The sequence below is a fragment of the Dermacentor andersoni genome, chromosome 5 (genome assembly GCF_023375885.2).
Source record: "Dermacentor andersoni chromosome 5, qqDerAnde1_hic_scaffold, whole genome shotgun sequence".
NCBI lineage: Eukaryota > Metazoa > Arthropoda > Arachnida > Ixodida > Ixodidae > Dermacentor > Dermacentor andersoni.
Window position 1 is genome coordinate 193593338 of NC_092818.1, and position 16664 is coordinate 193610001.

The window sequence follows — 16664 nt, forward strand, 5'->3', positions numbered from 1 at the left end:
CAACGAATCTGAGTGAGTCCCATTGCAACTCTCGCGAAGCGTATTGCAGAAACGTATTGAAATGGGCCGGCTGGTAGAATAACTGAACTGGTACAATTTGAATGTGTACGAATATTTGGCACAGTGAATATTGCATTGGCTTGATTGACAAATTATTAGAGATGGCATACTCTGAATTTGCCAAACAACATTTTTCTGCCCTCATCAGCGTACACGCGCGCTGCAGACATCCAAAGTGGAAAACGACTTGCGTACATTCACTCCGTAAAAGCTGCTCGGTGTGTGAGACTGTGTCATTTGAAAAGATAAAGCAGAAGTAAATGAAGAAATAAGGCTGGCGCGTGGGCTTGCTACGTAAGGAAAAAATAATAATTGAGGGTCGCACGCTGTCTGCATAGGTGCTACAAACTGCCATTTTGCAGGTGCAAAGGTCTTCGTATCAGTGTAAAGGCAAAACAGCATAAAATGCGGCAAGAAGAGGGAACACGCGCTTAACTAGCGAGAGGTTTCATCTAAAACATGAAAACAGCGCAAACGAAATCTGGCTTGGGCTCAACGCTGTTCCTTGTTTTCTGTCTCGATCTTGTCTCCTTCTGACATTTTTTGTTTTCTTTCCCAGGGATCGTTCACCGACCTGATTTTAAGGGTCCGCTTCAATTCGCCTCACACTTCTTTGCGTAGCTTCGCGCGAACATTCATTGCACACGCGAACGAACCGCACAATAGAAGCAGAACGCTGGAAACAGGACGACACGTTTTCTCGGTGTAAAATGCACCTAGGCCTCCCTCTTTCCGGTCGAACAGCTCGCGCTTTTCTCTTTTTGTTCACCAACCTTCGTTAATCTTCAACGAAGCGGCTTGGGAACAGCGGTGCTTCGCAGGTCGCCTCGTCGAGCGAGTGCACCCTGTTGTCCCGCAAGTATTGCTTCCAAAAAGAGAGAAGACGCCCTCTAAAAATAAAGGAAGTTAAAGAAGAAACAGCAGTAAACGCGGATGACCTTTAATCTGTACGTATGCGCTAGTGCTCTGCACACTCTATGTCGGTGCGTAAAATAAAACCTGGCAAAACAATTCCAACAAGACATTCTGCTAGCACACGGCTGAGGAAAAAAGAAAGAAAAGTAGGACGGCGCAGGGGCGTGTGTCAAAGGCTGTAAAAGAAGGTGACGCTCGGTACACAGGCAGCGCGAAGAGAACGACGCTGCCGCCACAAATCTTGTTTGGCCTCGCTCCTTATTCAGGCGAAGTGGACTCCTTTTTGTTGTTGCGAGAGGTGACGAAGGTCCCTGCCGGTTCGAACAAGATAAACACTGGGGCCGTACCAGCGCGCAGGCCATCTCTCATGTTCGTTTTCGCTATCCCTCTCTGTATTCTTGCAGGCCCATGTGAAAGCGCTGTAGGAATAACACGCTATTTACTTATGCCAAGAATTTAAACTAATATAAACAGAGTGCCGAAGAATCTTGTTGTTGTTGTAGTTGTTGTTGAAGTTCCTCAACGCCATGCAACACCTCAAGCACGTCTCCTTGTCGTTTGCAACCTGGCCCTGAACATTGAGCATTTGCGGTTCATCCCCGACTGCCTCTGCAGCATTAACAACCAAAGCAGCGTTCAGCAGCCTACAGGTAATGTCGTCGGGAGCAAATACACGGGCATCACAAGGGAAACAAAATCGGAATGGAACAACGAAAATGCCAAGAGGTCACTCGCGTGCCCAGCAACAAATGAGAGAGGAGGAAAGCGGAAAGAAATATCCTGCAGCACCCGTTTGGTCCCGAATCGATGCCCAGTGTTGTTCTGCCGGTCGAATATTGGCGAGGGTTGGTCAGGCCATCAATATTTCATTCGAGATATAAAAACTAGCCACCGCGTCCGAAGAATGCACGCGGAAGTCGCATGGAGCACGGAGCCTGCGCGTGGACTAGCTGTGTCACACCTCCAGCACAAGCGAAATATATGCGTAGAAGGCAAAACGGGAAATGGGTTCTTTATCGCCGGCTGTATTTACGTATGTCTGAAGAAAAGAAATGCAATTAGTGGCAAAAAAGCGCTGCCCAAGAAACTAACCTGTTTTCTCACGTCTTCGCCGAGAGAAAGATTTTCGTCACTGTTGAGAGCGTCGTCTGATGTTAGTAAATCTACAACATCGTTCGTAGCGATATTTCGTTGTCTCGAACTAGCGAAATCCGTCCGTCCGTCCGTCCGTCCGTCCGTCCGTCCGTCCGTCCGTCCGTCCGTCCGTCCGTCCGTACTTCTGTCTATAGAAGCAGTCGGTTATACTCCCGGTGGTTTTTTAGAAACTGCGTGCGGGAAATGCGCGCGTTCGTCATGTCAGTTGTGCAGCTGCGTTCCATACAATCCGCCATCCGCCGTCAAGAAGAAACGAGGGAAGCAATAACAAACAACCAAAAGAATAGAGCATAACGTTTCATTGAACGATGCGGGACACAGAACATAAAGGAATGTGGAGCTCCGACTGGCACTTCTTTTTCCTACCCCCCTCGTTCTTTCGAAAGAAGGCATCACTCTTTCGCTTCCTTCCTTGATTTATCTTTTTTACACTCGGAAGTCACAATACACACATATGAAGCAAGTAGTAAGAAAAGTAAACACGCACGTAAATTGTGCGCGGATACTTTCGAAGCAGTTTTTCCAGGCGAGCGTTCAGGAATCCGCGCAGGGAACGAAAATGACACGTGTGCAGAATGCCCGCCTCGTTCTCTTGTTGCTTCCTATACTTCACACAGGCATTGCTAGCTGACGAATGTCTACGAACCTTTGCTCACACATATGTTAGTCGCATTGAGCGTGGTTTCTCTGGAAGAGCAGTACGGTGTGTTATTGCGCAAGAATGAAAGGCGGAAAACAATCTAAGTCACAAAGAGGAGCACTCGTGTCTGTCATTTCACGTTTTCAAATTCGACGCATTAACCCGCCGATGTGGATTGCAGTTACGAACTCGCCCAAAAAGGGCCCTGTTTCTCTAGAAGAACCTTAAGAAATATAAAAACTGTACTTCATCCTTTCTATTTTGCTTTGTTTTATTTTTATTTATTTATTTATTTTTTGTCAGAAACTGGCACATTGAGCAGAAATACAGTGCTGTAGTCATTTACGGACCACGGTAATGCTACTGTACCAGCAGAAATTTTATATTAGATGAGATATCAGCTAACTCCAGCAGTATTCACAGAACCTCATCGATCGCTGTCTCTGACAAGCGTGAGTAAATATTGCAAGTGTGGCGTCCCTGCGTGCGCAAGAGTAAATCGAGTTGTAAACCCGGTCTGAAAATTCCAATGTCGGCGATCGCAAGGACATTGCCGCGCGTCGAAATTGAATTGTTCGAACACGACCTTACATTATTGTTTTGTTGTTTTCCTTCAATGAACACGAGATTGCGACAATTACAAAATATGTTGCAGATGAGCAAAGGAAAGACCAGTTTTCTTGCATATATTGTAGCATCACATTTGTCGGAAGGCTTCAGTGCTATCCGGCTCTCATCTTTCCTGCTAGCTTGATGCTGCTTCAGCGTCAGAGCATGCAACCAGTGAAGCAAGGGAAGACGCAGCTGGCGTGTCCAACACGTTCCTCCTCATTCAACCGCTGTCAAATCGGCGCACATGTTTGAAAAAGCACGACGCGCGCATGGGCCGCCTCTCCTAACAGCTGCGATTCTCTCTGTTTGCATACGTAGAAAGATATGTATATACAAGAGACTAGATGCTTGCATGTCCAGGAAGATTCCACGCTATATTTAAGGAAACAGACGCGCATGAACCAGACTGCGAATGACTTAGCATTAATTTTTCTTTTTCGTTTTCAATGTGTCCCCTAATATGAACACCGCAATGCCGTTTGTAGGGCGCTTGCTCTTGTATTTGCACCGGAGGCTTTTTAAACAAACAAAATCATCAAATAGATCGAAGGCGAATGTGCCTAATTGTCTAAACTTAAGGGGACTTTAGGTGTTAGAGCCAGTAAATTCAAAGGTTGCAGGAATTTGTCAGCAGAAAAAGAAAACCGTTACTACTTCGTTACATTGCGCGCGCTCATGATTCTGCTATTAAGAAATTTATTCCAGCAACAAGTATATTTTAAGTAGCAGACCTATACTACTTATACTATACTACTCGTACATGCTTATACTCTGCCATATGTAACAGTCATTTCACGACATAAATATGTAGATGAGTACGTTTATATCTGTATTGCGTTCGCATATATCCTTCTGTGACACGTAAATGCCGCTATAAAGAAGTCATGAGTTACGTATGCGAGTTACGATGAAAGCGCAATTTGCCGCAACAATGCACAACTATGTGCATCTCGTGCATGTGGTTGCGGTTGCGCCGGAGACGATGGCCTTTGCACAACCCCCTACACTTGCCTCTTTTATCTTCATTTGCATAAATAATTACATTACTTTGTTTTAATTTCATTCAATCCGTACCTGTACTAAACATGTTGAACGCAAGTGCTGCGGCTAATTACTCATTTTTCATGCCCCTCAGAACGCTCAGCATATTTCATGTTTCAGCACGTGCGACACGGCGAGATCACCATGCAGTGAAGCAAGCGCTACCGCGCAAGGAAGCTCATGCCAAGCCAATCCGCAGTTGACAACTCGTAAAAGCTGAGGTGTCTCTGCATCGGACTGAGCTCGGCATTCCTCCACTAGCTCAGCGAGCAGCGGATCACTCAATTCATCCCGTCTGCCACTAGATCCGCAGCCGTCCCTCCTTCGCCCCACACCCTAAAGCCCCCCAACCCCGGATTCAAAAGATGACTCAAATTTCCGCCTTTAATGTCGCTCAGCAACGCCCCAATGCGGTGAGTTACGTAGGCATGAATGCAGTCCTGTCGCTGGCTGTAAGCAGTTATTCTAATGTTAATCACGTAAAGGAAGAGGGTGAGATATTTCTTCTCGCAGCAACGAAATGCTGACAGCATTAGTAAGGCTATATTCATGCCGCCCCTCTTGTCGAATTTTTTACAAGGTTCAGAAGCAAAGTTAATTGCTGAATGGCATGCATCTTTATCGATTACCACAGGTTGCCTAGACGAAGCGACTCTCTGCAAGGGGATTAACTGCATTCAAAGTGCCCCTGCGCGTTCTCTACACAACTGTACAACGGAGGTTCACTTTACATATAAAGTCAAAGACGAGTATAGTGCTAGAGAAGAAACACCCTAACCGTTCCAACAACCGTTCACGATAGGTCAACGTTAGTACGTTCGCCACAAGCAAGGGGCAAGAATACACTATAACGCAGTCGGCTGCTTTAGCTTAGTCGGAAAACACGCCACGCTGTATCCTCGCTGGTTTATGCGTGGCTCTTTCGTGCAAGGCGTCGCACGACGCTTTCTTCGTTTCAAGGCCTTTGGTGGAGAGAAAAACGAAGCAGATGATTGCTGAGATGAGTCACTTGGTAGCTAACGCAGTTGTCGCCGTCTGCCTTGACGCTGCACCAGCACTGTTCATCTCGAGGACAAGGTCTCTGACGCGCCGCCTGCCATGCTGACAGCGGTGCCGATAAAGGGATACACGAGAGCTCGAAAGTCGAGATACCAGTTGATAATAATCGGGACAACGAGCATGCACAGAATTTTCGAGCGATGGGGGACCCACACTTGAGACTGCACGCCTTGCGAAACTTATACCTGTGACACACGGGCACATTTGGAAGGCCTTCCAGTCAACGGCCTTTGAAACGCCACAACTCTATCGACTCAAAGCAGTTGTCGCGCTGCTACACGGCACTTTTGAAAGGCCGTCGAGTGGTTCAGGCGTTTCTCGCAAAACTGTGTGGCGCTGCGGATCTTTATTTTCGTTTTCATGTCACGAAAAGTTAAACAACATTAAAACCATTTAAAAACACTATAATTTCTTTTATGTTTGTTTTTACATTAAAAAAAATTTGTTTATACATTGCCATACATATATGTTTAGTTTTCAAGTTGTTGAGTAGCGAAACTGCGGCAACGTTTGCGCCTCTCGATGCGGCTGCCGTTTTGGTGTGTGTTCACACATGTCAAGTGGCAAAACGCTTTATTGAATAATGAATAACACTCATATATAGTATTTTTAGAGCATTTGTTTTGATTTGTTCTTTCTAACCGTGAGTACGAGCACATTGTGAACGAGCGGGCATGTTCGCGCTGTTTCCGCTTCCGTTGCTCAGAGGCCATTGAGATTTCGATAGAGTTGTAGGGTGCTCCGTTGAGTCGATAGACTATTGACTCGGCGGCCTTCGAAACCGCCCGTGTAGCAGCTCGAACTTGACCTTTGAGTCAACTGACTATCGGTTGGAAGGCCTTCCAAACGCCCGTGTGACACGGGTATTACAAGCGAGCTTCCTTGCACTGTGCAGGACACTTTCTCCACGACATCGTGGAAATTCGCTACAGTTATCAAGTGCTCGGGGAACAATGCGCATTTCCCTCTCCCCTCAGTAACTTTCCACTGGGTTGCTGATCAGTACTGTATGTACACTTGCCTAATTTCGTGTCTATGCAACAAGCGCTGGTGAGTTGAAACTTGTAGTTTTTGACAGTATGATAAAAGACGGTTAAATTCGCGCAAATTATTTTCAGCTACGCCGCGAAAATATCAGCGTTAACGTCACGTGCGGAGCGCTTGTAGTTCCGTAAGCGACAGCCGGGCAGCTGTCGCTTATACACGAAGTGCCGAAAGAAGGATTTCCTATCACAGCTCCTGCGTATAGACGTCGAGTGACATTACAGGTGTGGCATAAATTACATCCGATGCCAATGAAACACCATAGATACAGAGAAATGTGTTTTACGGAACATTTCCCCACTATGTACAAGAACCAGCTTCTTACAAAACAACAAAGGATAAGGAATTAAAGGACAACCCATTCGTGCGCAGGATAGGATAATATATAATATCCTTGTAACGATGGCGCATATTCACTGCGGGGGATTGGCCGAGATTTGGGTGGTATTAGGAAGATTCTGTTATTACAAAAATTGGTAAAAGTGTCAAGTTGAAATGGATAAAAGTAATGATTGAAGAATTTAATAGAATCGCTTTGACACAACTATGAATTCCTCCACGGCTAAGCAAACATCCCTGTGGTAGTTTCCAAGAGAGGAGGCTCCTAGAGACAAAAATATTTAGAGTGAGTGAATAAACTTTATTTCGGAGACCAAGCTGTTGATGCCCCAATGTGGACGGCCACCCTATTTTAGGTAGCCGTGGCTCTGTGCTGATAGCCTGTCTGTTTATCAGCCGAAGTTGGTCCTCATGTTTTCAGCTTGTCAGCTGTGCCTCCGACTGGTCTTCCGTTGTTGCTTGGTCAGGCGTTGTCCACGGGTTATTTTTGCATTCCCAGACAATGTGGTAAAGGGTGTCTGGTGAATTGCAGTGTTGGCAATCTCTTGTAAATGTTGAGGGCTACATCGCGTGTAGACATCGCGTGTAGACTGGAAGACTAATCCAAGGATACGAAGTCTATTAACCTTTCGGATGTGGATTCCATTTAATGTTACTTCAGGATCTAATGTCCCTTGTGGGGGGCGCCCTCTTGTTCTCTGTCTCAGAATCACGAGTTCTGATTTCTCGGAGGCACATGATAGTCCACAAGCACCAAGGTACCTTCCAGTTCTCTCTACGGCCTCCTGTAACGCTTCTTGCTGTCTTCCCGTCGATCCGCCAAGCGCCCATATGCAAGCGTCATCCGCATACAGGGCATGTCGAATTCCCTTCACTTCACCGAGAATGTTCGGTAAGGTGCTCAATGTCAGGTTGAAGAGCAGAGGGAAAATGACCGAGCTCTAAGGCGCGCCTTTGGCCGGGACCTTGTTTTTTTCTTTCTCTTTTTTTTACATCTGAGATTTCCTATACCCACTGTTTCCGTAGGGTCAGTACTTATATTTATAACATTTAGTATGTAAAAAGTTAAGCCGAGTTGCCTGACCATTGATGCTAAAATGTTCGTCGTTGTCGCTCTGCTCACAGCACCACCCCAATATTAAGCATCCCACTTTACGGCGGCAACTAATATAGAGCTTTCTTATCATTTACCGTACTTGTATATCTTCTGGCACTTCCTGTCACTGCAGAAAATTGGGAAAACTCACGTACCAGCTAAATGAGCTACTATGAATTACACATGGGAGCCGTCGTAACTACGTCGGAAGTGAACAGCAGGAGCACCTGTATAGAAAGACTGTGCTGACCATGGTTTAAATGGATCACTGATGTTTCCAATTCCTACAAAATTCAATGCATTGATAAGTTCGGACGTGTACCCACGTGGTTGCAAGGACTCGGCGTCTGTTGCAGAAACACGAAAGCGTCAGAAAAATAAATTGCTGGCTCTCCCGCAATCGAGAGTAGATGTAAGCATGGAATGGCAACCGGCAAGAGACATTGGTTGTAGATGATACTATAGGTGCAATCTTAATATGGGTATAGTGCATGTTCGCAACGGCACACCTCACCACACCATACCACACCATACTGTGCACTGGTCCACGTGGACGCTGCCCAGCTATAAGAAAACCAGCTGAAGGCGGCACGGCAGGCAGGGGAAAGACGCCAGGGAGAGAGAGCGCACTGCCCAGTGTTACAATCGGCCAGTGGGGGAAGCGATCTTTGGGCCTATCCTGCTCTTCTGCGACGAATCACTTCGTGAGGCTCACAATACGTCGCCTCGGACGTTATAGGGCGTTTCGTTGCGGCCGCTGCTAACCGCCAAAGCCGATCGAAAGACAACCAACTGATTGCTGGGCCATGCCAGGAGCCAAGACACGCAAACGGATTCAAGGGCGAAACCCCTGTCTTTGGGCCAGTGAGCCCTGTGCGCCCGGGGATATTTCTCCGATGGCGTTCCGTGAAGAATTGTGCTAGAGTGTGCTCTGGTGCGCTGACGCCCTCTGATGTGTGCTCACCAAAGAGATGTAGCCGTCTGACCTGTACCTCATGCTACGAGAATGATGTACTGCGCTCCATGCTCCGACCAATACAAGTACCCCTTGTTCTATGTAGATAGGTTTGCCTTCTTAATGTAAATAAACCCCCTGTTTCATTGCTCACCCTTTCGACCTCGTAATCTTCACTAAAGAAGCAACACTCGTCAAAAAATCTCGGGCGACGGTCTGGGCGCTGTTGGAATCGCACCGCTGGCACGAGTTGATGGGGTCTCGGTGCTGACGCCCGTTATTGCCAATGGGTCGCAAGCCCCAAGGGTAGCGTTGGCCTGGCGGCCTGGGGCACTGGAAGCATCCGAAGGTCCCGGCAAAGCAAGAGAAGACTGGTAACAGAACAACTTGTTTATTCTAACATAGCAAAAGAGCGGCCGGTCAGGTCGACCGGAGTGGAGAGACGGGAGAGCACGTAACTCAACAGTACAAATCGGAGCCTCTCTCCTGGCGTCCGGGGGCAGCTGCTCTTATACTCTCGGCGTCGCGGTCCAAAAGGGAAGGTCACGGGATGAAGGTCACGGGATGAAGGTCACGGGACGGCGGAGCATGAGCCCACGACGGCGCGAACTGTCGGGCCGAGAGACCTGCTGAACCGAGTGTAGTGACGCATCGCCAACCTTCACCCACACGACGGCGCGAACAGTTGAGCCGAGAGACGTCCAGGCTCCTCATTCGGGGAACTCCGCTCCCCGGCTGCCGCGCTTTGACAAGCGAGGGCACACACACACACACACGCACACACGAAGACACGTGGCACTGAAACACGCCTGGACACGCTTGGCGGGTAGGCGTTGCGGCGGCGTCGAACGGCCAAAATGTCCGCCGCTTTGAACAAAGCCCCGGCGTCCGTTGCATCCGCGCCGGCAATACCGCGCGTTGTAGGCGAAACGTAACAGACCGCCCCGCCGGGGGAAGGAGATCCCGATGGTCAGGGGACTGCATCCGCTGTCCGGAGGGATGTCGCTCGATGATGCTCATAACCGTAGTCGGGCGTCCTTTGGCGTTTCTTGAGCGCAGCGCACAGAGAAGGCCTCGTTCTCACGTTCAGGTTCACACAGGACACTGCAAAGTGACTTCGGGAGAGTTGACATTTTTGTTCTCGTTTCCGGCAAGCGTTAGAACTACGCCAAAAGTCAACCGCTCAGTCAGCAAGCACGGCACAACCCTCACTAAGCCCTGCCAGGCTCTTTCCCCTTTTATACTGCTGCCTAGTTCCTTACAGTAGTTTAGCAGCACTCAGAACGCGTCCACAAATCGGAAAAATTGCACTAAAAAGCACATCATCACTTTGAAACACTACACAAAAGCAATAGGTTAAAAATCCTGCCTCAGGAAGAAAAACATCAGTAACAAGCAATTTTGAGGCTGATTCCCACGTTAGGGGCTTCGACTTAAGCCATCGGCGTTACCGTTGAGACTCCCCTTTTTGTAACGCACCTCAAAGGAATATTGTTGCAAAGCGAGGCTCCAGCGCAGGAGGCGGCCATTTTTGGGAGAGATGGTCTGCAGCCATTGGAGAGGGCAGTGATCCGTTTCAATGATAAACCTCGAGCCGGCTAGGTAACATGACAATTTCTGAACGGCCCACACGATACACGCACACTCTTTCTCGGTGGCGCTATACGCCTGCTCACGACTGGTCAGCTTACGACTAGCATACAGGACGGGGTGTTCTACTTCTCCATTTTCCCGTTGGCACAGTACAACGCCCATGCCTCGCTCACTAGCATCACACTGAACAACGAACCCTTTTGTGTAGTCGGGCGATCGTAGCACAGGCTGGCTTGTTAGGGCGCTCTTTAGGGCGCTAAAAGCTCTTTCCTTCGTCTCATCCCAGACGACTGTTTGCGGCTCTGTCTTTCTTAGAGCATCCGTCAAGGGAGCCGCGATATCAGAGTACCTGGGGATGTACCTCTGATAGTAGCCGGCGACACCTAAGAACGACCGAATATCGGTCTTCGTGCGCGGTTGCGGGAAGTCTCGCACAGCGGCCACCTTTATTTCAGAGGGGCGGCGACGACCCCGACCAATCACGTGTCCGAGGTAGACAACCTCGGCCTGTGCTAACTGGCACTTGGGAGCCTTGACTGTCAAGCCCGCATCGCGCAGGCGGGTTAGCACTGCCCGCAAGTGCGCCATATGCTCAGGCCAGGATGCGGAGAATATCGCTACGTCGTCTAGATACGGTAAAGCGAATTCTTGCTGTCCCCGCAACACTTTATCCATGAGGCTTGAAAAGCAGTATGGCGCGTTCTTCAAACCAAAACTCAAAACTTTAGGAAGGAATGTCCCCATTGGTGAAATGAACGCCGCATACCTACTAGCCTCTTCTGTAAGTGGAACCTGCCAATAACCCCTGACAAGATCTAGGGTGGAAATACACTGAGCGCTACTCACTCTCTCAAGGCGCTCCTCGATGTTAGGGATCGGATAAATTTGATCCTTAGTGATGGAATTAAGCCTGCGGTAGTCGACGCAAGGACGAGGTTCCTTGCCCGGTACCTCAACTAAAATCAAAGGGGAGGTATAATCACTCTCACCCGCTTCAATAACACCGAGCTGTAGCATTTTCTTTACCTCAGCCTCCATAATATCGCTCTGGCGGGGTGACACCCGGTACGCCTTGGATCGTACTGGCTCTGGGGAGGTAAGTTCTATGTCATGAGTAAGGACAGAAGTCCTACCAGGCCTCTCAGAGAACAGACCTTGAAACTCTTGTAAGAGCTGGTGTAGTTCGGTTTTCTGCTCAGGCGACAGCGATGCCTTACTTATTAAGTCACTAATGACTTGATCGGTGTCTTTCCTGTTCGTCACTGAGCCTAGTCCCGGAAGCTCGACCGGAAGCTCTTCGGGCACGTTTACCATCATGCACACCACTGCTTCCCGTTGCTTATAGGGTTTGAGCAGATTACAGTGGTAAACTTGCTGTGCTTTCCGCTTTCCTGGCAGACTCACCACGTAGTTAACGTCCGACAGTTTTTGAACAATCCGTGCTGGGCCCTCCCACTGCACGTCGAGTTTGTTCTTTAGCGATGTGCGCAATATCATGACCTCATCGCCCACCTCAAAACGACGGGCCCTGGCTGTCCGATCATAATAAACCTTGGCCCTCTGCTGGGCCGCTGCCATTGCTTCACCTGACAACTCCTGTGCCCTTCTTAAGCGTTCGAGGAGCTTAAGCACGTACTCTACCACGACTGGGTCGTCGCCCCTGCCTTCCCATGATTCTCGAAGCATGCGAAGCGGAGATCGCAGCGAGCGACCGTACACCAGCTCAGCTGGCGAGAACCCCGTAGCCGCATGCGGTGCGGTTCTTAAAGCAAACATCACTCCAGGCAGACACAGCTCCCAGTCAGTTTGATGTTCAAAACACAATGCTCTCAACACGCGCTTCATGACGGAGTGGAGCTTCTCAACGGAATTCGACTGGGGGTGGTGCACTGAGCTGTGTAACAGCCCCACCCCGCACCTTTCGAGAAAGGCTGTCGTCAAAGCGCTAGTAAACACTGTACCCTGATCTGACTGGATTTCTGCAGGAAAACCAACTCGCGCAAATATGGACAGTAGTGCATTGACTATCTCAACTGAGCTGAGTTCTTTAAGCGGCACTGCTTCAGGGAACTTTGTCGCTGGGCAGATCACAGTCAAAATGTGTCGGTACCCCGTGGCTGTTACCGGCAGAGGTCCCACTGTATCAATAACGAGCCGTCTAAAAGGCTCCGTAATGATAGGTACCAACTTCAACGGCGCCCTCGATTTGTCCCCTGGCTTGCCCACCCGCTGACAGGTGTCGCATGTCTTCACAAAGTGGTCTGCGTCCCGAAAACACCCTGGCCAACAGTACTCCTGCAAGAGACGGTCCTTAGTTTTCTTAACTCCTAGGTGTCCGGACCACGAACCCCCATGCGACAAGCGCAACAGATCCTGACGATAGCATTGAGGCACGATCAGCTGATCGAACTCCACTCCTCTGCGGTCTAGATACTTCCGGTACAGGACCCCACCTCTTTCTACAAAGCGAGCATTTTTCTTGGCGATACCTTCCTTGATAATGCAGCGTATGTTTTCTAGGCTGCCATCCTTCTTTTGCTCGGCTATCAAAGCCGAGCGGCTGACTTTTAGCAACCTGTTAAGTCCGTCTGACGTAGGCGCGATGAGCAAATCTGGAGACAGCTCTTCTAACTTTCCCGTGTCGGGAATTTCCTCTCCAGTATCTGCTGCCTTTAACGCTACAGGCTCAATTTTATTCTGTTCGGGCGTGCTCTGAATACCAGCTTGCTGCGCCTCTGACCCTTTCTCATCGTTCAACAACGTCGGCCCCGCAACTACCGCCTTTGCAGCGAGCTCCCGAACCTTCGATCTGGTTAAGGCCTGAACGCTAGCCTCACCAAACAAAAGCCCCTTCTCGCGCAGGAGGTGATCGGACCTGTTCGAAAATAGGTACGGGTACTGGGGGGGCAGCATAGATGACACTGCGGCCTCCGTCTCAAGTGCTCCGAAAGGTCCTTCAATAAGCACTTTTGCTACCGGCAGACACACGCTATGAGCTTCCACTGCTTGCTTGATCCATGCGCACTCGCCCGTGAACATATCGGGTTCTACGTAAGAGGGGTGAACTACATCCATTGTAGCTGCGGAATCGCGAAGCACTCGGCACTCTTTCCCGTTCACGAGGAGGTCTCGCATGTAAGGCTCGAGAAGCTTCATGTTCTCGTCAGTGCTGCCTAATGAAAAAAACACGACTTTTGGTTTTGTTTCTGGGCACTGCGCCGAAAAGTGACCCGGCTTCTGGCACGTATAACACAGGCGCGCTTGCCTCGCCTCGAACCGCTTTCTGCGTTCGGCTTCGGCTGCCGCCGTCTCCTTACGTTCGGTCGGACACTGCGCCGAAAAGTGACCCGGCTTCTGGCACGTATAACACACGCGCGCTTGCCTCGTCTCGAACCTCTTTCTGCGTTCGGCTTCGGTTGCCGCCGTCTCCTTACGTTCGGTCGGACTGCTTTCACTCGCATCCGCACTACGTGTATCCCCCTTTGCTCTCATGGGCGTGAACTTTGGCCTCTCAAACTTGGAGCCAAATTCACCCTTTTGACCGTCCTTAGCTCCACGAGCCCGACGCGTCACAAACTCCTCGGCTAACTCAGCGGCTCTAGCCACCGTACTAACGTCTGGCCTATCCAAGACCCAGTACCGCACGTTCTCAGGTAACCGACTATAAAACTGTTCTAGCCCGAAACACTGCAGAACTTTCTCGTGGTCACCAAACGCTTTCTCTTCTTTGAGCCACTCCTGCATGTTTGACATAAGCTTGTACGCAAACTCTGTATATGACTCACTTCTGCCTTTCTCATTTTCCCGAAACTTCCGACGGAACGCCTCCGCTGACAGCCGGTACTTTTTTAGCAGACTCGATTTCACTTTGTCGAAATCCTCTGCCTCCTCTCTCTCCAAGCGAGCGACTACGTCGGCCGCCTCGCCGGGTAGCAAAGTGAGCAAGCGCTGTGGCCACGTTTCCCGAGAGAACCCCTGCTTCTCGCACGTTCGCTCAAAGTTAACCAGGAACAAACCAATGTCCTCTCCAAGCTTAAACGGCCGCATCAGGTCAGTCATTTTGAACAATACTCGTTCTCCTGCACCGTGTGCCTGACTTCCATTACGAGCGCGTTCCATCTCTAACTCGAGACGCTTCATTTCCAAAGCGTGTTGACGGTCGCGCTCTCTTTCTTTCTCTTGTTGCTCTTTACGTTCGCGCTCATCTTTCTGTTTCTGTTCTTTAAGTTCGCGCTCCTGTTTCTCTTTTTGCGCCTCCCTCTCCTCAATGGTCTCAAGGCATTCCGACAGCTCGTCATCCTCAGCTTCTAACTCAAGAATAGCCCTTAGCAGTTCTGGTTTTCTGAGTTTGTCTGAGACATCCAGACCCAACTCTCTCGCAAGCTCCAGCAATTTCGGTTTGCGCAACGACTTCAAATCCATGGCTGCTCTGAATGCTGCTTTCTCTACTGCCTACTATTGTCTTGCCGCAAACTAACCCGGCAGCAACGACAACCACAATTACCAGCTCTGTTTCTAACACTAACAAAAGCCTGGCAAAACTCAGAAGAAGAAAGTCCCGCACTCACCAAACCTCGCAGCCAAGAATTCAGCGCAGTCGTTCCGCTGCAGGCAACCAGTCATCACACAGGGCTCGTTGCACTGCTCCCGGATGGTCGTTGAGCTGCTCAGCATACAGTCAACCGCATCTCTTCGCTGCTGGCCTCCGTTGTCGCGATCTCACCGCTGGCAACCAGATGTAGGAATCGCACCGCTGGCACGAGTTGATGGGGTCTCGGTGCTGACGCCCGTTATTGCCAATGGGTCGCAAGCCCCAAGGGTAGCGTTGGCCTGGCGGCCTGGGGCACTGGAAGCATCCGAAGGTCCCGGCAAAGCAAGAGAAGACTGGTAACAGAACAACTTGTTTATTCTAACATAGCAAAAGAGCGGCCGGTCAGGTCGACCGGAGTGGAGAGACGGGAGAGCACGTAACTCAACAGTACAAATCGGAGCCTCTCTCCTGGCGTCCGGGGGCAGCTGCTCTTATACTCTCGGCGTCGCGGTCCAAAAGGGAAGGTCACGGGATGAAGGTCACGGGATGAAGGTCACGGGACGGCGGAGCATGAGCCCACGACGGCGCGAACTGTCGGGCCGAGAGACCTGCTGAACCGAGTGTAGTGACGCATCGCCAACCTTCACCCACACGACGGCGCGAACAGTTGAGCCGAGAGACGTCCAGGCTCCTCATTCGGGGAACTCCGCTCCCCGGCTGCCGCGCTTTGACAAGCGAGGGCACACACACACACACACGCACACACGAAGACACGTGGCACTGAAACACGCCTGGACACGCTTGGCGGGTAGGCGTTGCGGCGGCGTCGAACGGCCAAAATGTCCGCCGCTTTGAACAAAGCCCCGGCGTCCGTTGCATCCGCGCCGGCAATACCGCGCGTTGTAGGCGAAACGTAACAGCGCGCTTAGCCTCCGTGTGACGCCCCAGTAGCGTAGGCCACCTGCCCGCTACGACACTCACCGGCGGCCTAGGCGAGAGAGCGACCCTATGTGTGACGCCACGCTACGAGGCCACTTTTCCGGCTCCTAAACCAGCTGGAAGAAGAAAATACGTGGCGCCTGAAAGAGGCGCCACGCAGCGTGACGCCATCCCTCGAGGCGACGCAATTCCCGCGTCGCGGAACTCACGGACCGCTGGCGTTCAAAGCAGAGGCAACCCTGTCTCAGCGTCAAAAGATGACAATGAAGTGTATGGCGCCCTGTATCTGCCCTTAGAACGTCGCTATTGGAAATGACAAATAAATCTTCAGCGTACTGGAAGTTACAGCTTGAGTGATAGTGTGAACAAACATTAGAAAGAAGTCAGAATTTTTTTTAAAGCTTATTTGGGCAGTAACTAGAGTATGTAATGCGGTCCTTTACAAAGGGTTGGGGGCTAGAGACCGCGTTTTCTTAAGTTATGACTGTTTGCCCTTATGATATCGTTTTGTTCTCGCGAGTTGCCTGGGTGTTATCGTTTGAGTGCCCGGATAACGGCTCTGGCTTTTGGCTCAAGGTCACTTGAAGGTCGCCAACAACGGAAGCTAAAAGCATTTCACGCTCAAAAATTGACTAGCTCATTGTGTTCGTGTTGCACACTCCCAGTCCTTGCAACCATGTGGGCA

The 16664-nt window shown here is 50.0% G+C and overlaps 1 protein-coding gene across 6 annotated transcripts in view; it reads right to left on the minus strand.

Annotated features, from left to right (window-relative positions):
* LOC126531798 (uncharacterized) overlaps positions 1-16664 on the minus strand; it is a 208146-nt gene that overhangs the window by 141997 nt on the left and 49485 nt on the right. The window lies entirely within an intron of this gene.